General features: G+C 33.9%; 1 long non-coding RNA gene across 1 annotated transcript; it reads left to right on the forward strand.

Moving 5' to 3' along the window:
- The first annotated feature begins 945 nt into the window (after positions 1 to 945).
- On the forward strand, positions 946 to 9,688 carry LOC129295911 (uncharacterized). Its single transcript, XR_008589658.1, has 3 exons — positions 946 to 1,085; positions 3,266 to 3,323; positions 9,057 to 9,688. It is a non-coding gene; the product is annotated as an uncharacterized LOC129295911 (long non-coding RNA).
- Positions 9,689 to 16,165: the final 6,477 nt, after the last annotated feature.

Below are 16,165 nucleotides of genomic sequence, written 5' to 3' on the forward strand. Positions count from 1 at the left end.
AATATTTTTTTTCATGGATCATTTAATATTAATTATATTATGTATTTCATACTTTGTTAATAAAATTATTTTTTATCTTGAAAAATTGTAAAGAGATGTTAAAGGATGTTTGAATTATAACGTGTATGTATTTTTTGATACTTTTTAAGATTGATAAAATTATTTTATTAGCTTTGGTAATATTGGTTTTATTTATAAATGCAAGCGTGGACATTAGTTATGAAATTTTATTATGGCAATTTTTTATTGTTCAAAATTCTTTATTATGCAAATTTGATTTTGCGAAAACTGTATTTAATAGTGATGACTTTCTCGCATGTTTGAAGATGAATTTGGAGGAGATTTCATACAAAATACTATTAACCCTTGGCACGCAATGGTTAATGACTAGTTAATTGAATTTTGTGAGCTCTATTCATGGGTCTCTTTCTCATGGTTTGTTTTGGTGGCTTCAAGCCGTGTTTGGTTAGTATTACTCTCATGAACTGTGTGTTCATGTTTGTTTCGTAGCTCATGTTTATGTTTATGTCATAACCTAATAAAAAAATAATAATAACAATAATAATAAATATAAATTAATTAATTGAAAAGTGATGATAAGATATAATAAATATATTCTTTATATATATATTGGAGGTAATTTATTATGGTAAATTGATGGTTCAGTGCCAAGTAATCTTGATATTTAACTAGAGGTTTCAAGTTCGAATCCTCCTTATGGGGGGGTGGGATATTTTTTTTTCAATCTTTATAAAATTACCATTATGTCCCTGGCTGCATAAGATATTTTATTCCCTTCCCCGTCAGCGTTCGCGGAAGCATCGGGGAGAGAGAGAGAGAGAGAGAGAATTCTGAGACCAGAAGCTTCGTTCTTGTCTTCTCCTTCCTCTGCCTCACCGCGTCGTCGGCACTGGATCATCAGAGTCCCGTCCGCCATTGCGAGGTGTTTGTGCGACCTTCTTCCTTCCTTCTTCCTTCTTCTGCACCTCTGTTTTACAGAGGGCTCCAGAAACCACCGAGAAAATGAGAGAACTTTGGTCTTCCTCCACCTACTTCTTCTATCATAAGCGTCGCCGGCGAGGGTGGTAAGAAATCCATTCGTCGCCGTTCTTTCTTGTCTGCTTCTTTGGAGTATAACTGTTTAGGATTTCAGTAATCATCCTTCATGTCCCTGTTCGACGTCCCCTGTCGGTGTATGTGTCGGAGGTTGTGTGAGGAGCTGGTCGTTGGAGAAGCTTGTGGTGCTGCTGTTATATGTTACCGTCAGCCTCTCATTTGCCTTCCTCATTGCAGCTATGTCTGAATCCCCTCCCCCCTGTTCAATATTGTGCAATCCTTTTCTCTCCTTGCTTTTTCTGCTACTGATTGAAGGTGAGGAATTCGAACTCCCTTCTCTTTGTTGGTCCTGTTAGTGTGTTTAAATTTCAGAGATTGTGGTTTTCTACTTGCTTTGCTGCTGGATGTTCGAACATTGACAAAGGGTTTAGGCAAGTTAGAACTTTTAGATTTTTAGAGATAGGTGCAGTGTGGATTTGAATTTTATTTCAGTTTATTTTTAAATTTAGTTAAAAGGATGAAATTTTGGAAAATTGGTTAATCTAAATATTGAAATTGAGAAATTTTGGGAAAGGACATTAAGGAAGAAGAGGCTTAGTATTTGTTTGAATTTAGATGCATATGAGATGGTTGATAAATGCTTGAGGAGAAGTTGGGATGAGGAATAGATATTTTGAAGAGAATATTTTCATTAATAATTCAACCACAAATTCTTATTTATGTATTGATCTTTGGAATATCTGTTGAATATTGTTTTGACACTTGATTTTGAGATGCACCTAAAGTGCTTGATAAGATGGGTGCCAAAAACATTGAAATTTTTGTGAGATTAAGGATGATGTAAATTTATACAAGGTTGGTTGTGAGAGAGAGAGAGAGAGAGAGAGAGAGAGAGAGAGAGAGAAGGGTTGAATAGAAACAAAGTGTTAAATAGAGGGATTATATAGTGAGTATAGTAGAGGTTGGAGGAATTGAGGCGTAAATTATATTTAGTCAAAAACTTAAGTGATCATGGTGTTGTTGATATTGTAAAGATCTTATTAAACTTGAGTAAGGATCATTGAATTATCTTTTATGTTGAATAGGGTGTTAGAAGAAAGAGGACTTGACTTTAAAGAGTGAATTTGCATTTAGGGACTCTACGGGTAAGTGAATAGCACCCCATTATTTTTTAATAAAATTAGTCTGTTTTTGAAATATTTTGCATTTTCAAATAAATCATTTTAACAACTACGATGATTATCATGCACTTTGTTAGTTAAATCATTTTGGTTCTGGAAATTATAGAATGATGATGAAAGTTAATTAAATTATGGTATATGCATGTATTTTCTTTACGAAATATATTTTTCAAGATTGATGAAGGCATCTTTGTTTATTTTACTCTGAAAATTCTTAGTTACTCAACTAATACAAGCTTGTACATTAGCTATAAAATATTTCTTCTGGCAAGCTTTAAGATTTGAAATGATTCATGCGAGTTTAGTATTGAGAATGCAAATTATATTTCAAAAATGATTCTTCTCGCATGTTTGAAAAGTGATTTTTAGAGGACTTTATATAGAACACTGGTTGCTAACGGGAGTCCTATAACCCTTGGCGCGCCATGGTACACCTAGCTAGCAGGGTGTTTATAGGAGGTGCTAGCCCCGTGTGATGGCCAACGCACGTGAAACGGAAGGATGGTTATTCGTGAGCATCGTACTCATGTTTGTTTCTTTAAACCGCGTTTGGTCAGCATTACCCTCATGGACTGTGTGTCCACGTTTGTTTCGTGGCTTCGGCTGTGTTAGTTACTTACCGTTGTGGACTATGTGTCTACGTCTGTTTTCGTGGTATAAGCCGCGTTTGGTTATTTAACCTCATGGACTATGTTTCCACGTTTGTTTACCTATTCTATTAAGTTCTTAAAATTCTAAATTTTTAATCAACTTGTGAACTTGAAATCTCAATGGTTTTAATTAATAAGTGTACCACTTCTATTTATGTATAATTGATTATTTTCTTAAGTATAATTAAGATCACATAATTTTAGTTTACTCTTATCTTTATGATTATGATTATGATTTCAAAAGCAAGTTTTTTTGTATAGAATTATTCTCATTTCAATTATTCTACATCATTCTTGAATCTATTTATTTATTTATCTTTCTTTAAAATTTATTTATTGGGGATACTATTCACTGAAAAAAATTATTTTTGGTCTCAGATTCATTAGTTGACGATGAACCTCCTGCCGATCATTGGAAGGCTTGCTACTGTATTAGGTGAATATTTATTTAAGAATGTCTTTTCTTTTGATGTATATTTTCAATTATGTGTTTTATGTTGAGACAATAATTTAGGTGCTCCACATTAACTATAGATGTACTTATGGTTTGGAAATTTATATAGATTGCCTGTTGTCGAGAAATAAAGTTTTGTATTATTAATTTATTTGAAAATAGTTATTGTAGAGATCGAGCTATCTTATTTACAAAGGAAGTTCTATGAAAATCCCTGCATCGAGTTTAGTATCTTTTGTTTGCATGGAAAAAATGTTACTATGATTTCCAACCCTATTTCAAATAAATTAAGATGTTAAATTAGAATTTTCTTGCTAAAGGCTTAAAGGATGTATGTTTGTGCATATATCCTGTGCCGGTCACATCTAATTTTTAGGGTGTGATAGTTTAATTACTTACCCTTGTAAACTGTGTGTCCACATTTGTTTTGGTGACATAAGTCGTGTTTGGTTATTTACCTTCGTGGATTGTGTGCCCACGTTTGTGAATTGTTCTGATAAATTCCCAAAAGTATGAATTTTTAATTAATTGATTGATAATTTTACACTAATGTTTTTTAATTAGAAAATTGTATTATTTTTATTTATGTATTTATTTAATTATTTTGACTTGTCAGTATCAAATATTAAAGCTACTTTATTGTTATAGATTTAAAGTTTCTTGATATTGAAATCATATAAAACTTGTATTCTGAGTTTATAAATTTGTTTACATTAAACTGTTTTCTCTTTAAGTTATGCATATGTTATAGTTTATTCATTTTGAATTTGCAAAACATTATGGTTAGAACGTTATTTACTGAAAAATATTTTTGGTCTCATATATCTTGTACCTCTGTCAGATCATTCAAGGCATTTTGCTACAGGATTGAAGTTGTGATGCCATTTTGGTTAATCTCTATTTTTTTTATGTAAAATTTTAATCTATATATTGTACTTTTATAAATAATGTTACAAGTGCTCTACATAGGCTATATTGAGAGTCTTTATTTGTAAATATTCTATTTATTAGTTGGAAGGAGCTAAGCTCCTAGATGTTACAATATTTCTTTAAAAAATTGTATTATAAAATTTTAGGGAAATCCTATTCTCAAGGGAGATTCTATCAAAATTTTGACAAAAATATTAAGGTTTTATTTAAATGAGAAGTATTTTTAAAATGAAACATTTCTTAAATTAGGCTTAAGGGATGTGTATTTAGATGCATATTCTGTGACAGTCACTCTCATATTTTGGGGTGTGACAAGATGATTATTTTATCTTATAGAGATGCTGTTGAATGCAATTGATTAGTATAAGTGAATTAAAATGAAAACTTAATTAAAAATGTATAAGTCAATTGTTCAATTTTTTCTTTTGAAGACATTTTTTATCCTACAATTTTATCATTAATTTATTGGTTCTATATTTAAATTTGAACTTTTAACAATTTCATGAAAAATAAGCCTATAGATCAAAAGTGATTTTCTTTTAATCATATCTTCTTTGAATTGGTGTTATTTCCACTATTGGAGCTATTAGAATTGTCAAATTTAAACAATTTGATTTCATTTATATGGGATGATTGGCTTCTAGACAGCTCACTTAGTAACTTGAAAGAACTGGTCGTGTGTGGCTTTGTGAAATTAATGCCCTTCCAAGTTCTAAAATGCTTACACAATCAAGAAGAACTAAAAGTGAGAGATTGTAAGGAGTTAGAGATGGTGTTTGGTTTAGAAGCTTTGAATGATTGTAAAGAGAGACAGGCATCATCGATAGTTGTGCCATTGAAAAGTTAAAGCTACGATACTTGCCAAAATTGAAGAATGTGTGGAGCATCACCACCAAGGAAATGTCTCCTTCTAAAGTCTAAGGCAGATACAAGTTTATTTTTGTGAAAGCTTCACAAGTATGTTTCCTGCATCTATTGCTAAAGGCATGCTTCATCATCTTGAGTAGCTTGACATATTGAAATGTGGTGTACAAGTAATTGTTGCAAAGGATCAAGTTTCAAAGTCTGTTGATGCTTCATTTGTGTTTCCTAGGCTGACTTCTCTTGCCCTTTGTTTCCTTCCAAATTTGAGCAACTTCTATCCATGGAGACACAAATTAGAAGGGCCCCACCTTCAATAGTTACATGTTAGAAATTGTGATGAATTAGAGATATTTTTTTAAAAAAATCTCAAGTTCATCAAAAATACATGGAGAAGGGAGCACACTAGACTCAAAATATCCTCTACACTCTTGCGACAAGGTACCTTTCTAATGAGCACTTAGTGTTAAAAGAAATAATGAAACACCAAATTATTTTATTTGACAACCTAAAAAAAACTCTTGAGATTGATATGTTTTTTAGTATTTAACCATATGATTGGTTCCTATGATTGGCATATTGGGACAATAGACGTTATAATGTTAATGCTAGGTCGTTGCCCGTAAGTAACGTGCTGCATGGCTCGAGTACAGTGATAAGTGAGTTAGAGCCGCTGCCTCGGCGCCCGGATGTAGTGTTAAATGAGCAAGGGCTACCGCGTCATTTGGACGCATGCAGCTAAAGAAGTTAGTCCATGAGAGCAAAATTAGATTTGGTACTTGGAATGTTGGGACATTGAATTGTAAATCTGTAGAGGTTGTCGGGTTTATGATTCAAAAGAAAATCAATATCCTTTGCCTGCAAGAAACAAAATGGCGTGAAGAAGAAGCTAAGGATATTCAAGGTTTCAAACTTTGGTATACAGGAAAAGTAAGTGCACGCAATGGAGTAGGCATCATTATAGATAAGGAGTGGAAGAAGAATGTTGTAGAAGTTAGCAGAATTGGAGATAGAATTATTTCCTTAAAAATGATAATTGGACGTGAGATTGTTAATATTGTTAGCGCTTATGTGCCGCAAGTCGGGACAGAAGCCAGTCTTAAGGAATTATTTTGGGAGGATCTGGAGGGGTTGATTCGACACATACTATAGAGTGAAAAGATTTTTATTGGAGGAGACTTTAATGGGCATGTCGGGAGGGAAGCTGGTCAGTATGTGAGGGTGTATGGTGGTTTTGCTTTTGGAGAGCTAAACAATGAAGGACAAACTCTTCTTGATTTCTCATTGGCATATGATTTTAAGATTGCCAATACTTGTTTCAAGAAGAGAGATGAGCATCTCATCACTTACAAAAGTGGAGCCTCAAGGTCACAGATTGATTTTCTTTCGGTTAGAAACACAGATAGAAGACTTTGTAAAAATTACAAGGTGATCCCCGGAGATGTTGTAACGACACAACATAGGGTCCTAGTCCTTGATGTGTGTATTATGAGTAAAATTCAAAAACGTCGACAAGTAGTAGCACCAAGGATTAGGTGGTGGCAATTAAAAGGTGAGAAGCAAGATATTTTCAAGCGAAATCTTTTGGATAAAGGAATTTGGGAATCTTAGGGAAGTGCTAACATCATGTGGGAGGATATGTCTAAAAAGATACGGGAGGTTGCAAAAGTAGTTTTGGGAGAATCAAAAGGTTCTGGTCCAAAAGATAAGGAGTCTTGGTGGTGGAATAATAGTGTACAGGACAAAATCAAGTATAAGAAGAACTGTTTTAAAGCCATACATTTGTGTAACAATGAGGAAAATTGAGAGAGGTACCGTATGGCTAAGAAGGAAACTAAGAGAGCTGTGGGTGAAGCTCGTTCTAAAACTTTTGAAGAATTTTATAAGAGCCTTGAGACGAAGGAAGGAGAGCAAAATATTTATAAGATTGCCAAGAGTAGGGAAAGAAAATTAAGAGATCTAGAACAAGTAAGGTGTATTAAGGATGAAGAGGGAAGAACTTTAGTTACAGATGATGAAATTAAAAATAGATGGGAGACTTACTTTTCTAAACTTTTCAATGATGGAAAGGGTTCATCTAGTAACTTGGAGGATTTAGTAACTGGTGAAGGAGAATAAAATTTGTCATTCTATTGAATAATACGTGATAAGGAGGTAAAGGAAGCTCTTAAGAAAATGGCAAATGGTAGAGCCAATGGACCTGATTGTATATCTATCGAAGCGTGGAAATGTTTAGGTGAAGAAGGGGTGAGATGGTTAACTAAGTTATTTAATGTGATTTTACGGTCCAAGAAAATGCTTGATGAATGGAGGAGAAGTACATTAATTCCTATTTATAAAAATAAAGGAGATATTCAGAATTGTACTAACTATAGAGGGATTAAGCTCATGAGCCACACAATGAAATTGTGGGAGAAAGTAATTAAGCACAGGTTGAGATTGGAGACAAGTATTTTTGAGAATCAGTTTGGTTTTATGCCAGGTAGATCAACTACAGAGGCGATTTATCTACTAAGGGGATTAATGGAAAAGTATCGTTGTAAAGATAAAGATTTTCACATGGTTTTTATTGATTTGGAAAAAGCTTATGACCGTATACCAAGAGAAGTGCTTTGGAAAGCGTTAGAAAAAAAGGAAGTATGGATTGCTTATATTAAAGCCATACAAGATATATATGAGGGGGTAAAAACTAGTATAAGAACGCCTAGTGGTCAAACAAAGAATTTTCCTATAAAGATTGGACTACATCAGGGATCATCTCTGAGTCCTTATTTATTCAACTTGATTTTAAATGTTTTGACGGAACATATTCAAGGGGAAATTCTGAAATGTATGCTCTTCGCAGATGATATAGTTCTTATAGCAGATACAAGAGAAGAGGTTAATTGCAAACTTGAGTTATGGAGGAGGACATTGGAGTCGAAAGGTTTTCGTCTGAGTAGAAGTAAGATGGAATATTTATATTGTAAATTTGGTAAAGCACTATTCGACAATAATTTGAAAATGAAATTGGGAGATCAAATTATACCTCAAGTGGAAAAGTTTAGATATTTGGGAGCCATTATTCAAAATGATGGCGAAATCAGTGAAGATATTTCACATAGAATTCAAGCTGGGTGGTTTAATTGGAGAAAAGCTAAAGGAGTTATTTGTGACCGTAAGGTGCCTAATAAACTTAAAGGAAAGTTTTATCGCACTGCTATCAGACTGACAATGTTATATAGTAGTGAATGCTGGGTTCTAACGGGACAGTAAGAGCATAAAGTTGGAGTAGCAGAGATGAGAATGTTACGACGGATGTGCGGACATACACGTAAAGATAAAATTCGAAATGAGCACGTACGCGAAAAAGTAAGGGTGGCACCTATTGAGGAAAAAATGGTAGAAAATCAGTTGAGATGGTTTGGGCATGTACAAAGAAGACCAAGGGAGGTACCGATGAGAAGAGTGAAACATATAACTTTGAGTCCGATTAAGAGAGGTAGAGGAAAGCCTAAGAGAACACTTTTGAAAGTTATTGAACGCGATCTGTTAATTAATAATATTCTTAAAAACTTGATAAATGATAGAACACAATGGTGTCTTGCAATCCATGTAGCCGATCCCACTTAGTGGGATAAAGGCTTGTTGTTGTTGTTGTTATTGTTGTTGTATTCTTTCTTCTAAAAAGAGGGGCACCAATCCTCACTTTTGAGTCTTCATTCCAAATAAGCAACGCGTGATGATTTAGGAGGGAATAGAATTTTTTGAAGACCTTATAAGCTTTAGTTTTATATTTTGTTTTGGAATAGAACGGAGTAATAACATTGGAATGGCACAACAGAAGATTGAAAATCTATAAATTCGTATTGACTTTTATTTTTCATGATTACAATTTCAAGCTAATTAAAAGGATCATGTGCTATTATATGATGTATTGTGTAGGTTAATTATTCCCAATCTGGAAGAGTTGCGATTGGACGGAAAAGAAGTGGACAAGATCAGGAGTGGGCAGTTTGCAATGCACCGCTTTCCAAAAGTAAAAGGGCTCGGTCTATATGCTAAAAAAGCAACAACTTTGTTGTACAAATCATTATTGTCCAGCTTCCCAAATTAAGAGCATCTCACAATAGGCAGTGAGTTTAAGGGGATATTGTCAAGTAAGGATCCTTTTGGAGGGGACCATGTTGCTACACTTGTTGTTCCCTTTCTAAAATTAACTCTCCAAGATATTTCCAATATGATAAGCATGGAACCATCCTTCATTTCTCCATCAAATCTCACACTTCTCTGCATGGAATTGTGTACTCTATTAACCACTTTGCTAACATCATTAGTAGTTCGAAGCTTGGTCCATCTCACATGCTTCACAATTCATTTCTGTGATGAGATAGAGGAAATAATAACAAAGCAAGAGGGAGAGGATGATGAGGACATGGATGTCATTTTTAGCAAATCACAGTATTTGCAACTTAATACCTTCAGGTTTCCATTATTGGAAGATGTCACCATAAGAGAATGTCCTCACCTCACAATGTTCTGTGCAGGTGCCATACATTTTTTGTGCCTTAAAAGCATTAAAGTGACATACAATCCAAATAAAAAAAATTTGGATGTGTGATCTAAACAACACCATCCAATTTACTGTTCAACAGGTATGCTGAATATATACTCCAATTCTTATTTTCCACTTTTTACAAAATTCTTCGCCTCCAAAATTTAGCATTACATTAATATTTCAAACAATTTTGAGTTTCAACTTTTTGTTGAACCTTTTAAATTATAAACTTTCCATATTACACAGCTCCAATTGCATGCGAATGATAGCTGATGAATGTGATAAACTGCAAATAGTCCTATTATAGTTATGATTGATCTTCTGGTTAGCATCATTCTTTGATACATCTCTTACTAGAATTATTTAAAGGGTTTTATTTTTATTTTAAAGTATCAATTTTATTTTAGGCAGGAAATTAATGATAAAACTATAATTATTATAAAACGATGGTAGATTGATTATGAAAGATTTTATTTTCAATAAAATAATAAATTATTTTTTTAAAAAATTGACTTTAATTTATTAAACTATTGCCTTAATATCCGAATACTTTCATCAACTGTCATTTTTTAGGTCCATTGCAAAAGCCCTGAAGCTAAATAAGGGTATGAAATAGATGAAGGTTGTTAACTTTAATTTTTGGATGAGGCTTTAGGAAGGAATGTTTAAAATATAAATATTAGAAAAAGATGAGTCATCAAATTAAGAAAGATTTAATCCTAAGCTAACTTACACCAGAAATTATTCTTCAAAACAATACATTGATGTAATTTATGGAATCGCCTTCTACATATGGTAATTATTTTATTATTTATCATCTTATAGCCAGGTAATTTCCACAACTGAAAGCATGGCGTTAAATGCAAAGAATATCACGACAATAATGGTTGTCTTTCTTGAAGTGAGCATACTTCATGTAGAAAGCATTTTGAATGAGGGGGTAACCTTTCCTTATAACTTCCTTGAAAGATTTCCAAAGCTTTATAAGCTTTATGTTTCTTTGAGGAGATATTCCCATCACAAGACCATATTATTGATCATATGGGAAAAATTACACCATTTAAAGAATTATACTTGGCCTATTTGGATCAGGTCAAGAGCATATGGAAGGATGATTCCCAGCTACCACCAATTCATCAAAATCTATATATCCTCACAGTCAAAAGTTATAGTTTGATTAAGTTAGCACCATCCTTTGGCTCATTTCAAAATTTGACAGAGCTGAAGGTATCTACATGCCATCAACTCATCCATTTAGTGACAAGTTCAACTGCCAAAGGCTTGGTGAGTCTTATAAGGTTGTGGACAAATGACAGCAAGAAGATGGAGGAAATAATAAAGAATGGGATGGATGATGATGTGGAAGGGGGAATCTCATTCAATGGATTATTTAGACTCACACTTACTGATATTCCAAGCTTGAAGATGTTTTCTCCAGAGAGTTGCTCCTTTAAATTCCCAGCACTAGAAGAGATAAAAATAATTGGATGCCCTCAAATGAAAAAGTTTTGTGGAGGAACGAAAGACCAAAGTCGTCTAAAGTGAAAATAGAAGAGCATGTTTTGGAAAGACTAAGTACAATAAACAAATGAGCTTATAATGGTAGAAATATAAAAAGAGTAAGAGAGGATGAGTGTGGCGTCAGTCAAAGCGTCGTCACTATTGGCAGTGGGGGCATCAGAGGAGGAGGAGGATGCGATGGATTGAAGTAGAAAGACAGTTAGGAAAGACAACTCTAGCTTCTCAGGAAATGTTTCTGTTGTTTCGAGAGTGAAAGATTGGATGGAGGAGGGCACTGAGAAGCAAAGCATTCTATTATATAGCGAACTGGCGCATAAGAACTTGCCGAAAGCGTGGTGTAATTTTGATGAATCTGAGGAGGATCTGTTGATGGAAAAGAGTTTTTCCATGGGTTTTGACGATGTGCTTGAACCAACATAGGAGATTAGGGTAGATCAATCCAATTCGAGATACCCTAACTTTGTGTTAGATGAAGTCGAAAAGGAGCGTTTGCTGTTACCGTTCAGGAGAACATTGGTAGCTAAGGTTCTTAATAGGAGTGTTAATTTTGACGCTGTGGTTATGAATTTGAATAGGATGTACTCTAAGGCTTGATAGATTCGAGTGTGTGATTTGGTGAATGAGTTTTTCTTGGTGAAATTTTAGAATCAGGATGATTTTAATGCTGTTTTGACAGGAGGTCTGCAAGTATATCAAGACTGCTACATTTGTGTAATGCGTTGGAGGTCTGATTTTGATCCTACCACGCATGTGATAGACTGGGTGGCGGCTTGGGTGAGGCTTCCTAATTTGCCAGCCGCACATTACGATAAGAAGTTCTTGTTTAATTTAGGGAATGCCATTGGGAAAGTTATCAAGTCGATATGCCAACATCACAGAAAAGCAAGTGTAAGTTTGCTCGTCTTTATGTTGAATTAGATTTGACTAAACCTTTAGTTCCAGAATATATTATTGAAGGTCATGTGAAAACGATTGAGTATGAATGTATGGGCTTACTCTGTATCATGGGAGGTTTGGTCATGTGAGGGATTCATCTGAGGAGTTTGCGAAGAAAAGTAAAAGAGAAATAGGCTACTGTGGAACAAAACGTTCATATGGATATTGAGGGTGCTAAGGAGGGGAAAAAGGAAGTAGTTGAAGAAGAAAGTCCATTGAAAATTGCTCATAGGCCTTGGAGGCAGAGAATGAATAAGGGAGTGCTGGAGGAGGTAAGCCTTTGAGGGATATCACTAACCTGAAAATGAATAAACAGTTTCAGGCCAAGTATGTTTGGCAAGTTTCTAAAAAGGGTGGCGAATCTTCCAATATGAGTTCTTTGAGAGGTCAGAAAAGTAATGTGGATGACCAAGCTCAGTTGAAGGACTTGGGTGGTGTAAGTCAAATGAGGAATGGTGGTTGTCAGAATGTGTATGGTCAGACTAGTTTGAAGACTTTTATTCTTGATATAGGTGAAATAAAGGAATTGTTGAGTAAGGGAAAGATGACAGGCAATGACCAGATTTGGTTGGTATGATTATCGAGCATATGTCATCTGATGGGGAATCGGATATGGTTTATGAGGATGATGATGAGGAGAACATGTATGAATGCGAGGAGATTGAGGCTTGTAATTGCTAATCTATCATTCATGATGAAGGTTGTTGTTTGGAATTGTAGGGAAGTAGCGAGCAGGGGTTTTACTGCTTCTATTAAAAACATTGCGCATGAGGTTTCAGTTGATGTTATTGTCTTACTTGAACCTAGAATCAGCAGGTTAGCTGTTAAAAAAGCTATCCAAAGAATCGGTTTCAAATTCTGTGATTTGGTTGAGGCAAGAGGTTTTGCAAGTGGTTTGTGGGTCCTGTGGAATATAGAGGACTTAGGTTTGAAGGTGGTAAGAAAGCATGAACAGTTTGTTCACTGTTATATTGAGCAAGGATCTGATTGCCTTGGTTCTTTACAGCGGTTTACGCTAGTCCTCATGAAGATAGAAGAAGGGTCCTATGGGAGGATCTCAAAGATATTGTAATGACCTATGAATTTTATATAAATTTAAAGTATATATATATATATATATATATAAGTTTATATTTTAATAGTACTTATATTAATTCTTAGGATAAGTTTGACAAGAAGAGAAGTTAGTACAGTGGAAACCATTTTTATTTTTATACTTTATGAAATTACAAATCTGCCCTCATCTTTATCAGACTTTTTTTCCTTTTTTCTTGGCCTTCTTAGAACATTTGGGAGAGTAGAGAGAGAGTTAGAAAGCTGATGCCAAACCCTTGTTCCGTCTCTCGCCGACTTCTGCCTCTTACCTTCTCAATCACTGGTTATACGCTATTCGTGTGAGTCGCTGTTGTTGTTACCGGTGTGCCTGTCACTGGTTCTTCCTCCGCGGCTGTGAGTTCTTCCTCTGTTTTACCGTCGCTCATCCTCCTCTGTCACTACCTCAAGTATGTTTGACTTCTCTTCCTTTCTCCTTGCTGTTTCGTGTGTGTGTAATTGATTGGGTGAGCTAAGATTTCTTTCTTTCTCTTGCTCGTCCTGTCATATTGTTTATTTTTCTTGATTTATGGTGGCAGTCCTTCCTCTCTATTGTTCATACCTGAAGCTATCTCCTTCTTTCTTTGCTGGTGCGTGTGGTTCCTTTAAGTTAGAAACCTAATCTTATCTCATTTCCTTGGAAGATTTCTGAACGTGTGAATGGATGAAGAGATAGAGCTGATGCTGGGAAAAAAAATCATGTCTTGTATGCTTTAGTCGGTGCCTGAATTTTCTTTCTTAATTTCAATTAGCTTTCTTCTTTTTTCTCTTCTTTATGGTTGCTGACTCATGTCTGAAATTTTACACCTTCATCTTGATAATTTTCTGTGTGGCCATTTTTAATGGTTGAAACTATAGAATTTTGGTGTGCTCAAGTGTCTTAGAGATTAATAAATTCCAATGTTGAGGTAAAAATCCATCTTAAGCTTGATACTAATCTTCATATGGTCATAATTTTTGGAATACATTAACTTGATTGGAATGATTGATGTTGAAGAATTTGGTAAATTGAAGTTGGAAGAGAAGAGGTTAGATATGATGATAGGAGATTAGTGTCTATAAGATGCTTATTAAAATGCTTGTCAGAAGAATTGAATTTGACTTTAAAATTTCATAAATTCTTGTGGGAAGTAGAGTTAGCTTAGAAGTTAATAATCTATAAATTTAACTTGAAAGGTGCAAAGGACATTAGACTATGAAATTAATAGTATATGATTATTGGAATTCTTGGAGACTGATACTTTGTTGAGAAAATATTTAAACGCTAGAGTTGTTATGAGGAGATTGGAAAGGATACATAGTTGGTGCCTTGACAAAATGTTGATGATAAATATATTTTTATATAACTTTGATTTAAATTTTCAAACTAATTATGGTTGATTAATGGTGAAAATGTTAAAAAGAAATTATTGTACTGGTTAAGGGTTGAATAGAATTTTAATATGATTTATAAGATATTTGGAGGAGGAGAAATTTGGTCAACAGTGAGAGGTGAATTTTAGTTTTGGAAATTTCAGGTCAGTGAATACCGTCCCAACTGATTGTCTAATAAAATTTTTTGTTAATAAAATATTACAATTTTATGCAAATCATTTTTACAACAACAATGTAAATATTGGATAATTTGTTGATCAAACTTCTTTATTTTATGAAATTGCCTTTATCACTTTTGAAATGTTAATTATTCAATAAATATAAGTTTGGACTTTGATTGTAGGATTTCATTCTAAAATTTTTATTGTTGCTATAGAAAAATGATTCATGTGAGTTTGTCATGGAAAATGGAAGTTTTATTTTGAAAGTGGTGATTTCTCGCATGTTGGAAAATGGATTTGAAAGGGATTTTTATACAAAACACTGATTACTAACGACAGTTTCTTTAGCCCTTGACACGCCATGATACACCTAGCTAGCAGGATGTTTGTAGGATGTACTAGCCCCATGCGATGGCCATCGCACATGGAATGGAGGGATGGTTATTCGTGAGCGTTGTACTCACGTTTGATTTCGTGGCTTTGAGCTGCGTTTGGTTAACAGTACCCTCGTGGACTGTGTGTTCACGTTTGTTTCGTGGCTTTGGTTGCGTTTGGTTATTTACCCTCATGGATTATGTGTCCACGTTTGATAATTGTTCTGATAAGTTCCTATAATTATAATCTGATTATTTGGTGATTTTATATTCCATTGGTTCTCACTTGGCAACTTATTTATAAGTATTTATTTCATTTACATGCTTTCTTGAAATCAAGTGATAATAACAATTTTTATGATAGTTTAATGATTTACGATTTTATTTAAATCTTATAGAGCCATTACATTCCAGAGCTTATGGAAATTTTTTTTATGGAAGAAGTTGCCTCTTTGGTTCCATAATTATTTTGAACTTTTCTGTTTATTCATGATTAATTATTTATTATTGGGACGATATTCACTGAAAAATTTATTTGGATCTCAAATTTGTTAGTTGATGCTGATCCTACCATCGACCTCGTAAAAGGGCAACACGGTTATACTGGGTGGGAAATTTTGCTTGATATTGTTACCTATTTATATAAATATTTTAGTACTCATACATTTTAAATCTAGAAGAAAGATTAGTTGCTCCACATAGATTGTTAGAATTTTATTTTGATCTATATACTGTTGCTGGCTAGAAAGAGCTAAGTTTTTGACTGATACTGTTTTCTAAAAATTTTGTTGTAGAACTTTTGGGAGATCATATTTACAGGGAAGGAAGGTTTTTTCAAAATTAAAAAAAAAATGTTGAAGTCTTGTTATGTCAATTAATATTAATAGTGTTAGAATTTTTATATAATCTGATTATTTTTAAAAAGGAAGGAATTTTCATTTTAAAGCTTACGGAAATGCGTGATGTAGTTCGCACCCGTGCTGGTCACTCTCTATTTTTTTGGGGCGTGACAGATATCAGTGATGGCATGACTGCACC

Source organism: Prosopis cineraria, unplaced genomic scaffold, assembly GCF_029017545.1.
Source record: "Prosopis cineraria cultivar Desert tree isolate PC_DT_omini unplaced genomic scaffold, ASM2901754v1 PC215, whole genome shotgun sequence".
NCBI lineage: Eukaryota > Viridiplantae > Streptophyta > Magnoliopsida > Fabales > Fabaceae > Prosopis > Prosopis cineraria.